We start from the raw sequence: 15,530 nt of genomic DNA on the forward strand, positions 1-15,530 counted from the left end.
AATTGGGCGAATGTAGATTTACTCAACACTTCTTCAGCTTAGACATTTTCTTTTATATTAGCACTGTTAACTATTATTCAGATAGTTTTTGCCTCCCTGCAATATATTTAAAATTAGCATTTATTTTTTTTGCTTTCAGTGACATTAAAATAAGAAGGGAGGATTCTTTACAGATGCTGAAGTACTCTACCACTATATAAAAGAAAAGGAGTTCCTGCTACCATTTAACAACGTACTGTAACTGACATAATGTTTGAAGCTGCTCATGGTATACAAAAGAACTGAGTAACCGTAACCAAGCCCCTTAAAGTCCTTAGTCTTTTTAACACCAAAAACTGTCTGGCGCTGACAACCATTTATTAGTTTTTGTCTTTTAAGCTTCTTTCTACCTTTGATCCTGACAGAATCTAAGATGAATGCTTTGAATATTAAGCCCAGGAGCTTCCAGATGCTTTGAGGGACGATGATCCCAGCTTTGCTCGCACCAGCGATACCTTCAACCGCCTTTTGTTTTGTCTTTAATTAGGACTCTTAAAACGATTTGATGTTATTAACACAAACTGTAGACAACTTTGAGCATTGCTTTGGTCGACCATCTGGACTGGACAGCTGAATCCACCATCTCTCCACAGTAGTTTTTTCTTAAATTTATTATTTTGGCATATTTGTTCTATTTAATGCACTTGCATCGTCAAAGTTAAAAACACGGCGAGGCACAAATTTTCCCCGTGAAAGAGCGTTTGGACAGAGTTGACATAGACATGAATCGTTCTTTATGTGGATGTCGGTGCAAGTACTCCCTAAAATGTGGGCACAAAAATATCAAAAGTTCCCTTTCATGTGCATGCCAGGAGCTTGATAAATGCCATCCAAGAGGGGAGACCGTCCACCTTGACCTCAGCAGCAACCCGGAGATAGACAGATTCAGTTCACTGATCCACAAATTTCTTTTATCTGTGAGAGTTGGAGCGGTTCAAGTTCAACCAGTTCTCATGCTGGGCCATGACATCACCACCTCTGAATAACTAAACACTGGTCAGCATTTCAAATAAACATCTCCAGTGTGATCAGAGAAGGCTCAAAAATAGATCTGTTTTTCTTTCTATATTTTGTTTCATTGAAGTAATGTTACTCTCTAAATCCTAGCTTGTAGATAACCTCTTGTGAACTTCTTCCTTGGCTTAATGTTTTATTTGATTGCAATAAATACAGAATCCACAACATTTCCTAGTGTTATGACAAAATGTTCCTTTCCAAAACTGATTTTTGTTTCTCCCATGTTGCAGCTGGCCTCCTTTCTGCAGCCCAGGGGCCAGCTGATGAATGTCTGCTCACGCTGGGGCACTGGATCTTACTGTGAAAAGATGCATGAAAGTGCGAGAGAAATGTGGCCACACTGACTAATACCAGGTGGTCGGTGGCTGACTGTTTGGGGAGCAGAAAGAATTCAGTCCATTTGTTTACTTGACCTTGGCCTGCTGTTAAATGATTATGACTTGCCGAGAAGCTGTTTACAGAGAAATCCAACCTGCACAGTAGCATTATTTGCGTCTGTGGCTTTTAAAGTTCAATGTATTATTTTGCAAACATGAATATTGAGAAAACATGAATATGAAAAAGGTGGAAAAACAACAAATCTAATCCACTAAAAGAGTTTTTTTTTTCAATTTTGTGTTTAGATACACTCCTATGCACAAGTTAGTTTCAAATCTGATTACTTAAGTCTTCATTTTTTTTCAGAAAAAACTACCTTAATATGGATTAATTCAAGTTGTACTTACTGATGCTGAAGCAATTTGAGAAGTACACGGCACTGCATCAAAATGTCAGTCTTTTTTTATGAGTTCCAATCAAGGTTGGTGTTATTGTGAATATGCTAACGCACCTAATGTGTAGCCGTGTCTGATTGTGTTTTTTTTTACGTGTCACTAACACAATTGTTAATACACTAACATGGCGAATGTAGCCGACACAATCGCAGCAGGCAACTTATATTTGATAAAAGTTCAAATATAGGTTGTAGCCCTTATAATCCGGGGCCTCTATAGAGCTGAACATATGATAAAGCACAAGGAATATTACAATAGTTTGGTATTTGGAAAAACACAACTCAACAAGTTGCATGTTTTCCCTCTCTACTGTTATTTCGATTAAAAAGAAAAAAGTAATTAGAAACATGTGGGTTGTACCCCCAAGCTACTTTTATTTAATATGATAAATTGCAGCTAAGTTTTAATAATGATCCTTTTCTGGAAGCAGTTAAACAGCTGTTATGAAGTGATGGAATAAACATGGAAGCTCTTTTGATGTTTACAGAACTGTATCAAAGTTTTTTAGGCTGTTCAGTGTTTAGTGCCAAAAACCAACACAACAACCAGAAACAACTCAAATCTAATGACAGGCATGGTGGTGGAGGGGCGATGATTTGGGCTTGTTTTACAACAACAAAAACCTGAGGAACTTCTAGTGACTCTGAACGCCAAGGAAATCTGAGTGTTTAACTGCTAAGCTTGGCTGAAGTTGGGGGGAAATGAAACTCAAGAATAATTAAAAACAGAGCAGTAAGTCAACATAAATCCAGCTTAGTAAAAAGTACAAGTTTTTGAAATGCCTGAAATAAACCTAAGATTAAAACAGACATTAAGAGACACAGACGGGTTTCTGTAAGAACTTAACTCATCTGGAGGGATGGTTTCAAGCAGGAGGAATTAATGACAGTTATTCTTTCCTAATGTAAGAAACTGATGGAATAAAAACAAAAAAAAATACTTTAGATTTTTGATTTTTGATTATCTTTTGTGGATAATCAATAATTTCTATTAAAGTTTTCTTTGGGGCTTTTTGATTATGTTTCTAGTTTACTAAACCCATATCATTTTTTTTATTTAAGATAACATCACATGATTTTATTTACGTGTTGAAGAAATACAAATTGAAAGGATGATCTTTTGCATGTTTGAAATTAGACCATTCATTGACAGATTGTTGCTGAAGTCATTCTATAAAGAACCTCTTGTTTATGTCTGCTCCTTGTACAATGGGCCAAGCTTTCTTGCAATATTTTAAAGTGCTCTTGAGGAATGGCTCCAAAAGCTGTCTGATTTATTTTTCCTTTGTTTTCTTTGGATACTGACTTAATTTCTAAGTCCAGGCCGGAACTATTTCCAAACTCATGAATATGTGGTGCTTGTGTTGGAAGCCACTGATACTCATAGATAATTCAATTAAGTATAAAAAGACACTTATTAAAAGAAATCTGTTGTTTTCCATAACAGGCTATTAAGCAACATTTTTATTTATATCATGTGTCTTGTGCAATTTGTTTTTGTAATTCACAAGTTAAAACGACATTGACAAAAACCTGAGTATATATATATTTTCTTTCCACAAATCTACCATTTTATGTAGCAACAAACTAGATTCATTGGCAAGCCTATTGCAACTTTTTACTCCTTCCCAGGTGCCCCTTTGTAGGGGGTACTGTCATGTCATTTTTTTTGTTCATTTTGTTCTTCAATGCTGATAATCATGGTGTTGAATATCATGGTATCAGTTGTTCTCTCTCACATCCCCTTGACACGTTTGTTCTCTTACTGTTCTCTTTTAGTTTGTCATGTTTACATTTTAAAAATTAAAGTTTTTTTTTTTACATGTTATTAAGGTTTTAAGCCTTTATACTGTCTACTTCTACGCTTCACAATGAATGCAATAAAAAAATGCAGAAGCTTGGCAATCACAAAAAGAGTAATAGGTCATTTTAAGAGTCTTGCAATATTTTGTTATTGTTGTGTTTTAGCAGCTGTTAAAGGTGTGTTGCACAATATCAGAACTATTGACTGTATATGAGAATTGGACAGAGTGACCCTTCCCAGCTGGAGTTCCAAACAGGGAGTATCTGCTTGCTCCAAGACGCTGAAATCCAATAGACTTCTGTTGAGAAATATACAGCAGTCATTCTATTTGTCAGAATAACCATTCCTGCTAATCTTAAATTATCCCAGTCATAAACTGACCAATCAGATTTCTCAATAAAATATGTGGTCTCACATTAAATTTTCAAAACGCCTGATAAGTTTGAGTAGTTGCCGTAGAAACGGTGACGTAGACCGATTTTTATTAATCCCTTCTTACTGACACCGTCTACCTTCAACATGGCGCCATCAATATTGCGAAAAAATGTTGATTGAATTGACACTACCTTGAATTGATTTTGCTGGACTAATTCCGTTTCTTTGTATAACTTCACACTCACCTAATCCAGTTCTCATGTACAGTCAATGACAAAACGTGCAGCTTTAGTCGTTCTTGACAAAAATCACATTTGTTTTCCATACAAACAAAAAGCGTATTTTATTATGATGCTTATTCAGTGGCTTTTACAGGATGCGCTGCTGTAACACTACCATCCTAATGTTGTGGGATCAGAGGTCAGAAACAGCTGTGTGACGTTTGGAAGCTAATTTAGACCAAACACACATCAGCTGTGACAGCTCCAGCGTCCGGGCGTTTTTGTGAACCAGGTGCAAAGCTGTGAACCTGGTAGGCGCTAACTCTTCAAACACACAAACAGGTTTCGCACTGGGCTCCTCTTGGACGTCTGCCAACCAAACCCCCTGAGTCTGAAGCGCACTCCCTGTGTTGCAGTGTAATAATTCCATGCTTCCTCTGAGCTGCTGTGTTGACAGTTTGAAAAACAACCATTTTCCTGTCTGAGGAGAAAGGTCGCTTGATAGTTATGGTTGCTGTCAGAAGAAAACCGTCTTCAATAGGTTTGGTTTTTTTTCTGTAGCTTTTCTTTTACTAGATTGAGTTTAATGTTGTTATTCAACAGACTATTTATACTTTGAAATGAAAGCTAACAGCTAAACATTATACTGACGTTTTTATGTCGACCATTACTGGGTAGCCATAAAAATCGTAACACATAATAGCAAAGTGTCTGTTTCAGTTCCTATCAACCTTAGCTGAAATCCATACCATTCTACCTCCAGAGGACCTCGCTAGAAAAGATCCTTCCATCAGCTCCATTGCAATCATGGGATGACGTAGCATCAAACTGCAGGAGACAAATCACCTGGCAAAGCAGGGACACACAATGAGGCAGAAGTGGATGGACCAGACACTCTCTGCTAGACTCAAGGACCTGAGAGATCTGGAGAGTCCTTGTGTCAGGAGGTTTTTATGAACGTCTTTTATTTCTGTCTCTCAAGGGAATAGTAAAACACGTCTTTTGTTTGTGTCACTGTAGTACCAGTTCCAAAAAAGACCAATTGTGAATGACTTCAGAGCTATGAAACGTAGGTACTTCAGTCCCTAAAAGTTGTATAGTCTTTCTGTACAGTTATACTGTGTCACGTAGTGGATGAAAAATCTACATGTACAACACTTGCTTTTCTCAAGAAGCTGAAGAAAAAGGTAGCTGACCTCAGAGTCCTACAACTTCTTGATCCAACGAGATTCAGTCAATTCAGTCGTCACATTTTTGCAAGACGGACAGCGCCATGTTGGAGCCACAGTCAGTAAACACTGATTGGTCCGAGTTAGTCCTCAATGGCAACCACACTCTGATCTATATGAATTGCAGGCAAAGAAAGTGGAGGTTTGCAACATCCTCCTAAAATAAACAGGATTCACATCCAAAGTAAACAATACAAGGTCAGTGTGCCTGGTGTCTGCTAGTGCCTTGTTCCAGAGGCATCTACATTTCCAACGCAAAATGGTTACTCTCTTTTACCAAAAGTGAACAAACTTACAGACTGGTTCAAAAATAGGCTGGTTATAATCAATCAAACTTTATTTATAAAAGTATCCTATAATGCCTTCAGCAACTAATTTTATTCTCAGCTTTCTGTGTCTTCCATCAACTTTCAGACCTATTTGTCCTTGTTTTTTTTCTCTGTTTTCAGTAATGCCAAGGATTGTTTGCAAAATCTGCCTAATGGTGACAGCTAGAGAGCTCAGAAATGTTAATCAACCAACAGGTCAAATATCCTGTTACTTAATTCCTTTTTTTCGTCATGTATTATAATTTTATTACTTTTTCTTTTTTTTTTTTGCTTGCTTAAGAATAGAATAGAAATACTGTATTCATCCCAGCCTGGGAAATTAGGCTTTTTTTTTTACAGTATATGCTTTACTTCCAATAGAAAACATCTGTCTTTAAATTGACAAAAAACATCAATATGTACTGGAATGAAGCGGGTCTTTTTCTCTGTTGGTAGTGTGTTATGGTGTTCAGAGTGTAGTTGGTCTTGTTTTTCCTGACAGCCTTCAAAACCCATCAGATTGGAGAGTTCAAAGACCACAGGACATCCCAGACTTTTTGAGTTTTAATTTTGTGTCCAATGCTCACCTTTGCTTGTTTACAAACTGTTATTTGTTCTTGGGAGGCCTTTCTAGGAGGGAACTGTGTGTATTTTGAATTCTTGCTTGAATGCTAGGAAGATCAACAATTTATAAGTTTCTTTTAATGCTCTATTGTGCAATCCCAGAAATAAATATCAGACTTAAGCTTCAACTCAGCCAGGTTTTTGCCAGATGTAGTCTGTAATGTGTGCTTATCAGCTTTTATCATTTTACTCTCCCCACACATACATCCTGGTTTTGTCATCTTCACGTCAACCCAACTGATATCGTACATATTTTAGCCCCAATCTCAAACAAGTGACTAACCCTGACCCTCAGCCTCATCTGGTCATGGCTCAACCCTCAGGCCAGATCTGTTCTCAAAAAAAAAAAAAAAGAATTCCTTTTTCTTAACAGGCTGTCACAACTATTAGCAAAAAAAGCAAATGAAAAGATCTGCCTTTACAAACAAGCAGCACAAGGCAAAGAGGGAAATCATCAACAGCAGTGGAGAAGGTGTCTGTTGTATGTTTTAGGCTGATTTGAAACAAGCCTGACTTTTGTGGGGGGATTTTCTGTGTTTCATCAAGAAATGCTTGTCTCTTTTTAAAAACCCAAGTTTTTTTAAAACCAATATTACACCCACCGTTAAAAACAAAGAGAAAATGAATATCAATACTCGTAGGTGCCACCCTTGCCGTTTTTGACCATTTTGACCTGCCCTCACTTGCTTAGCAGCTTTAGGTTTTATCTCCAAAGTAACCATTTTAGTTTTTGGTTGCCTGGGTGTGACTAAAAAGTCTTAATTTTGGGCAAAAGTAAACTTTTGTATTTCCTAGGCAACAGAAGTAATGAGTTAACTGCGCCCACATTGCAAATATTCCTATTTTGATTGTTTTGTTCAGCTTGAGCCAGGGATTCAGGTATTACAATTTCTAAGTATTTCGGTTACAAATGTATGAGCAACAGGGGAACGCCACTTTTGCAAGCTCATTATGAAAAATTTAACAAACTTTATTACCAACATTTTTTCCCAAGCTTCCCTATGATACTCGAGGAGTTAGGAGGCAATTGATCCAAATACCTAGAAGGAGTTTAAATTTGTAGAAAGTACTTAGGGTGATTTTTCTTTGAAAATTCAAGATGGCAGCCTTCTTATGGTCAAAAGTCAGCATAACTTTTGTTGTGGTTGCACACTTAGTTGTGAAGACCGCTCAAACAAAAGTTTTCTTTTTCTCCATATTGTGGATAAATGTAAAATTGCCTACTTTCCCATTTTGCCAAAAAAAATGGACGCCAAGCAGTAGGTCTTGTGGCCATCCCATAATAATTGTATACCTTTTAACATTCCCGATCCATGTTTTGGTTTCATTCACTTTTTTTTTTTTGAGCCTGTAAAAAATTTACACCACATTCACTTCATTGTTTACAGGTTTTGCTTGCTGTGATGTCATCTTTTTTTTTCTTGGTGAGTTTTTGCGTATGTAGCAGGGTTCAATCTTCATTCAAAGGTGCAGCGAGAAAGAAGAAAACAATCTGGTCCTTGCAGTCTAGGACTGCTTCGGCCAGAATAACAAACCATTGGCTTCATACAGGCCCGGCCCTTCCACGTGTCAAGGTAAGAGGAGCTGCCGTTTGTTTGGCATTTCCATCACTCATCTGTCTGCCGTGGCTCTGCTTCCATGCAGCCTCCTCACTCTGAGCTGTCGCGTTTCTATATGCATGTCAGGGCTGCCATATTTTATGTTCCCCTCTGCCCCCTGCAGGCCCCGCTTGCTGGGATTTACAGCATGAGGAGGGAGGACAAGCCGCAGGAGGCTGTGCTTCCTGCCTCCGCAGCGTACCTCTGGGGAAACTCCTGCTATGACCTGGAAAAGAGTAAAGATCTGAAAGGTGGAGGATTTAACCTTTTATAGTTTCCTTTGTTTTATCATGAGGACTGTTAGCTGCTTGAAATATAAGCATGTATTTAAGTTTTGATCAAGGAACCGGCATAGAGCTGCATCCCTAAAGGTCAGGAGGACTGGCTTCCTTAGACGGCAAGTGATCAAAGGCATTGCGGCTTTCTGGCTTTGCTTTACGAGCTGCAAGATCAGAGGAATCGACCTTCTGCTGGCACACGTGCCCGTTTGCCCCCGTGGAGGGCCTGACAAGCGCTCTGTTCTCCTGATCCCCATGAAACGTGGAAACCTGTGATCTTCAGACGGCTCCTATTTGTCACCGGCAAACATAATTGTTTTTCCTGATTGTCTTCAAAAGCTGTTGAATTTTCCTTTTTTTGTTTACATTTCCTCACAGGCGATAAATTTAGTGGATTTAAATCTGTGTGTTAATAGGTAAGGTGAGACACTATTATTATAAGGGCATATATGATTTGTTATTGCAGGCTGACATTATAAGTAGGCGTGATCCATGTTGCCACTAGTGACAGGAGAAGGATTCATTCAAACCACATGGTGGCGGGGAAAAAAAGACCTTCCACTTCGTGAATAAAAAGCAGCAGAAGTTGATCTTGGCAGCTGGGAGCGCCGTATCGATTTTTATAGAAGTCGTTAATTGATGGAGATGTGATTTGATCTGAAAAGACCCCTGGCTGACACCGTGGTGGCTTGTCTGGTGTCTGAATTCCCAGCATTCTTTGCTGGACCACCTCAGAGTGCAACAACAGCAAGATTTTTTTTCCTTTTCAAAAAAATAAGAAAGGAAAGCAGGAAATAAACACACATATAGAGCCAAAGAGCTGTTTAAATACGGACTGGTGGAATTTGCGGTCCAAAGTGACTCTGAGAGGTGAACTATGACAGAAAACAGACGGAACAGCATTGTCCAGGAACTTTTCCCATGTTTCACAAAGCAGTTTTGCCAGAATAAATACAAAACCAGAAAAAATAAATAAATTCAGACACCAACTTTATGGATTCAGACAAGTCTTATCTTTTAACTAACAGGCAGGAGGTTTACAGTAACTGTAAATGGGGGGTAAATTTAGCTCAATGAGCCTTGACAGCAGCCTCTAACAAACAACCTCAGCAGAAAGGACCTGGAGCATCCCCCTGCCAAGGGGGATCAAGGGTCAGCCCAGCTTGAGCCTGACTCCTTGTTTGTTCAGCAGGTCGCCACCTGGACCTGATTCTAATTGTGGCCTCCAATTTAAAAGACGCCTCAAAATACAGCAGATGGAAGCAGCAGTTATTTATTAAACAGGTGAGAGGAATCCTGGAGACAGGTCAGTTTTGTGTTGAGAAACATCCTGCTATTTCTTTGCCTTTTTTTGCTCATTGAGGTCACCGAAGAGCAGAAAACAAAGATTATTGGGGGGTTTTTTGTCTTTAATGACCTGTTTTTTTTATTTGCTTATTAGTCTCTCTTTCTCTGTCTATTATAGCATGTTTCTCAACAATAAAAGTCATGTCAAATTTAACTTTTAGAGAAATTTCGAAAAAAAAAAAAGCTGAAGTTATGTTGTCTGTCATAAATGAATTCAACCCTATAGGTCTATAACCATTGGTATCATCTTTGATGCACACTTTTCTGAGACCCCTATCTCATTAGCAGGATCAAAAATTATTTTAAAGCCCTATTGCATATAACTTGCTCCATGTTTTCTGCCTTGTAATTCATCTTCTTTCCACTAGGAGCAGTAGAAGGACTTTTCCTGGTCAATTCAAAATGGCTGCTTCCATGAAATCCCAAAAACGCTTTTGGCGGGAAAAAGTTTAGGTAATTTTCAAAACTTCGAGGTGAGTATAACTTATCTATTATAATGTTTTTTTAAATGATTACTTGCTGTACAAAATAATACAAAATTTCTTAATAATGAATTCCTATACAGTTACACCTTGTTAAAAAATGTGTGGCTCAAATTTGAGACAGTGGGTCATTTTTCCTGAACACATCTTAAACTAGCATTGTTTTGAGCAAAAATTTACCAAATCATCCAACGTATCATAATTAAAACTGTTTATATTACATTTAAAAAAATCATATTGCAAAATATTTTTGGTGTATTTCCCAAAGAGTAAAAAAAATATCTTATTTTTCAAAAATAAATGTTTGCATTTTTTTAATGTTGTGGGCTTCACATAGTTAAAAACTTTTTTTACACTGATAGATAAAAAACGTAATTAACAATCCAGCACTATGTAATTTGCTGGATAATTGAACCAAACTGATCAAATAAAGGATCCTGTACTGACAAACCAGCGCTATTTTTCCTGCTTTGGCCTTTCTAGTTATTTTATTCCTGGTGGGAATTATTTCCAGGCGAAGGAGCTGCTGTTTTCAGTTTAACAGCTGTTATAAATTCTCCATGCACCTTCAAACAGCCAAGCGGCAGCTCCAGCTGGTGGACGCAGCTTTCCTCGTTGTCAGCATCATTACTCCAAGCTCCGCCTTGTGCTCGCCTTAGCAGAGATGGAAAATTTGCTCTGCGTCATGTGGGGTTCAGCATCCATAAAAACAAGGGATACTATTTTAATATTTCACAAAATAACAGAGCGTGTTTATTCCTAAGGATTGGCTGAAAGATTTAAGAATAAACTTGTCTTCCTGACAACATACAGCATAACTTTATGAGAGTTTTATAAAATAGTTCTGAGTTTTTTCAAGCAAAATAAGCAACTCAGCCAAAACAGTGGTTTTATGTTTATTTGTCATGTTTTTCCAAGTAGAAGAAACAGTTGAAATGTTTTACATACCTGCAAACAAGACAGCGAATGAGTCTTTCCCTAATCATCTACATATGGCGTGCATGCACATTGTCATCACACACTAAGCATGTGCAGAAAAGAACAATGTTAAATGAAACCAGCATGTTAAATCACCTAAATCCAGGTTACTAAAACATCCTGATCAGCTTGTTTTGTCGTGAAGTTGCTCGCCTCTTTATGGTTGACCAACTTAGTCTATACAAAACCATCATCATGTCTCTAAAGGGTTTCTTTGTCCACACTGACCCATGTGTCGTACATCACACACACCGCACCAGAGACCCATAACTGTCGTCCTATCCCTGCAGAACTCCACCTTCACATCCATGACCTCTTGTTTCTGTGTCTGGATGCTCATGTCACCCTGGTTTTCAGCATCTGCATGCCATTAAGAAAAAAGCCATCCAATAAACACCAGAAAAGATACTCAGTGCTCTGCGCATTTGACCTCATGGAGGCTCCAATCAAAGAACAAAGGCTCGGGGAAAGAAGGAAACTAAATATGTTCATGGAGAATTAGGGCTTATTTCACCTTTCAGGAGACAGTTCTAAAGGATACGTTAATAGCAGGTCAAGGGTTCACCAGGTTAAAACCCAATTCACGTTTACTGTTTTTCTTTTGTCGAATGGTTGAAAATAGCTGGGTTGCTAATGGCCAGAAGATGGCACTGTCAGTGTGCCTTTCCAGTCATCATTTCTGTAATCTGTTATGATTGATTTCTACCTTTGGCAACATTTTAGTCTCCCAAATAAAATCTATCAGACCTTTGCTCTCAAAGATTCTTCCTAATATTTTTCTTCATGTTTTCCAGAACATTTATTTTCCCTCCCTTACTTTATGAAGCTCCGCTGAAGAAAAACATGCTTCAAAGAGCTGTTGCAACCAAGGTTTTAAACCTTTACATAGAGAATTGAAGGTGCACGGTCAATAAATGGTCTAATTTTAAAATCATGTCATATATAAGCCACAGCAAGCTATAGGCATATTAGGCGACACAAAAGAGTCAGAGATAAGTCCGTCAGTCCATCAGACTTTAACTGCATTCACAGTAACTCTAGAACTTGTTTGAAGCATGCTACATGTTAGCCGTGTTAGAAGAATTAAGATATTTTCAATACCTCTAACTCCGTGTTCGTAACAAGTTAAAAAACATGCTGATTCCGCAAAAAAAATAAAGTTGTGCTGCATTCACACCAAATGTGCACGATTCACACATCAAATTTGCGTTGGATACCTCTTTTTCTATATCAAATTCTATACTTTACAATCATCCAAATTTTGTTCATAAACTTGAGACTCCAGACGCATGTGGGAGGAGCTGCTGTTTAGCATTTTTAGCCTGATTACTAAATGGTAGCATGTATTGTATATCTCATTTACAATGAATGGAAGACAGGGATGATGATGAAAGATCAGATTTATATATTTTGAAGAGTTCTACAAAAGCATCAGTAATCACGTTTCCATGTCTGGGTTCATCAGATCATTCAGAGGCTCTTCCAGTATGGTGAGGTTCACATCTACTGCACCAAAATGACGGTCGCTTTCAGTGGTACTTCTGCCTCTCTGTGACCCAGTTTGATGACTTTCTGTCCCATATTATTCTAAAAAGAGAGAAAATAAATGAAATTAGACTATCTTTTTATTGTTGTTGCAGGGGGAAAAAATTACAAAGATTAGGAGTAGTATGAACAGCTTGTCCTCCATGTTGCTTTTAGACTCCACCTGCTCTTGTGACAAAGTTTTAGGGTGTTTTTTTACAGTGAAAAAATATGGTAATAGGTTTTTGATAGCTTATAAAAATAGCAAGTCAGAACCCCCAGTAAAACACAGTGGTGGAAGTATTATGGTTCATTTTTTCTGGTCAAGAATTTTTTATTTATTTCAGAAAAAAGAAAAAAGTAAATTAAAAAGTATTATTGCAATATTTTCAGTTTGGAGTCATTTTGAAAATTATTTTATTAGTTGTTGAAGAATAAATGAACATTTTCACTGCATCAATAAAATATATGAATTTTTTTTTTAACTGTAAAAGCTCTGAATCTTTCATCTTTTCCCACAAAAAGTATTTTATTTGTCTCATAATTTTGCCTGAACTTTATAGCATCTCTGCTTTCACTTATTACTAGTCAGCAGGGGCTTAAATCCTATAAAAATATCTGCAGGTTCACTCTTTGTCTCTGAGCCGTTCACTTCCTTTCTCTTATTTTATCAGCTTAACACGTGCTTTTCTTCTACAGGTTTAATGTACAAAAGCGTTAAGTCTGTAAAATCTTTTACGCGTTTAAGAAAGATTGCTGTGTGATGATGTGACTCTTCTAAGGTTCCTGTTGATGCAGCTTTAATGCACGTCCAAACCCACTTGTATTTGAGCTTGTGTGTAAAAGTGATATCAGCCAATCAAGATCAATCCACCTAAAAGCCTGTCAGCTTCAATTATATCACTGCTCGTGTAATTGTCTTATGGTGGACGGCCTTGCATGATCACAGCATCCACTCTGTGCTTTGATTCTGCTCTTAGATGCACACACTCAGTTGGACGAGTAAAACCATTTATTAAATGGGGTGATGTCATTCTGAGACCCAGAGAGGATGATGTCAGATTCTGATCAGAGCTGCTGTGCTGCCTTTACAACAACCTGCGTTCCATACACTGTGCACTCATGATATGTTTTCACGTATATTCCACATTAAAAGTATTTGCTGCTGCAGATATTCTAATATCTACCAGTGAGCAATACATATATTTTTTATTTGGAGCTGAGATTTATGCAGAAATATATATATTTTTTATTCCTGTATTCTGTGACTTTCCTCAAACATTCTTCATCATGCATCCTCAGAGCCCGTCTTCACCACTCCCTCCCATCTCCAAGGGTGTTCCCAGTCTGTTCCAATTCTCTGGAGTTGTCTGGTTCTGCTTCTTATCTTTCTTCTCCCAGAATCTCCTCAAAAAATCTGTTTGATTCTTTTTTCCCTTGTGCTCTCATTCTGTTTTTCCTCTCTTGCTTCTATCTCCTTCCTCTCTCCTTCTGGTGATCTCATTTCCAGGATGTGTGTGATGTTCTGTATCCCATGTGCGTTTACCGGCAGAGGGGTGGCAGGAGAGGACAAAGCGACAAAGGGACACACCCTAAGGCATTCTCATGCATATGTAGTCCTGGTTTTTCCACTCTCAGCTGTTTTTATCTCACACTTTAGACATTTTGGTGACATTTGGAATGTTGTGTGAGCTGAAACAGTGTCAATGGCAGAAGCAAAGAGAGTTTTTACAATACTCCCCTTAATATAGTATTTTTTCATAACCCATTTGATGTTAAACAGCAGCATTAACAGTTAATCAGCAGCTTTTTAAAAGCTCTGCACTGGGGTTTAACAGCTGGTCTTGTTTGAAGAAAAACTTCAGGAGGCCCGCAAGAAGTTTTTCAAAGGGCAGCTAAAAAAAACAAAGGTTGCCACACGCAGGGTTCAAAATGCAGCGCTGCAGTTTTGTGATCTAATAAAACAAGCTACCCACTTTGCCCAGAGGTATGCAGCAGTGATGATGCACAAAGTTTTGGCTTCCAGTCAGTCAGTCAGTGTCTAAAAAAAGGAAAAAAAGCAGATTTTAGTATTTTTCAGACTGTAGGTTGAAAAATTCAAAAAATTCAAAATTCATGATAAAAAAAAATAATCTAATTTTAATCTATGTTCCCACTGTCCTCGGGAACGCACGTTCAAGTAGCCGCTTCCACTGAAAAGTCTATGTAAATGTGCGTAAACACACTTTTATAGCATTCACACACGGTGAAAGCTAAACTAAGTCAAACTTTGACCAATCAGGAACTTGGATTTGAATGGTGTTCCTTTTAATTCACGAATGTGCCAACCATTTGAAAACTGATCATGGAGGAAAATGTAATTACGGCTTGTGCCCGTAATTAGTCTTTCATATATCGGAATAGAGATGTGAAAAAAAAAAAAGTCTGGAGTGACTTTGAATCGGTTTGAAATTTTTCGCTAAGTATCTTCCAACTGTAGGTGGCAGACTTGAGCTAGTAAACAGCAGAAGAAGAAGAAGCCCCTCCCTACTTGTCCAGTGTGAACATCATGGGCTAAACGCGTGTTCCAGATCCCGCACATGCCTGCTCTTGACAGAGCGTTGCTTCTTCTTCTGTGTTGCTGTCAGTAGCAAATACTACAGCGCCCTCTGGTGGTTTTTGCTATGACTCACCTGTGTATAAATTGCACCACTGGTCAAACTATGAAAAAAAACCTGACTTTTACTCTGAAAAATCTGGTATATTTCTTGTAAAGATGTGCTAAAATTGTTGCAAAATGGTGGATATAGCAACAACATAATGGAATAAAGCAGTATATAAAAATACATGTAAAATTTGTAGTAGCTGAACAGAATTTTTGTATGCTTATGATCAAATCTGCATGTTTTACATGTAGAAAGAATTGCTCCCCGTTTCTGTATTCTCTTTTAACGT

Source organism: Oryzias melastigma, linkage group LG24 (genome assembly GCF_002922805.2).
Source record: "Oryzias melastigma strain HK-1 linkage group LG24, ASM292280v2, whole genome shotgun sequence".
Taxonomy (NCBI): Eukaryota; Metazoa; Chordata; class Actinopteri; order Beloniformes; family Adrianichthyidae; genus Oryzias; species Oryzias melastigma.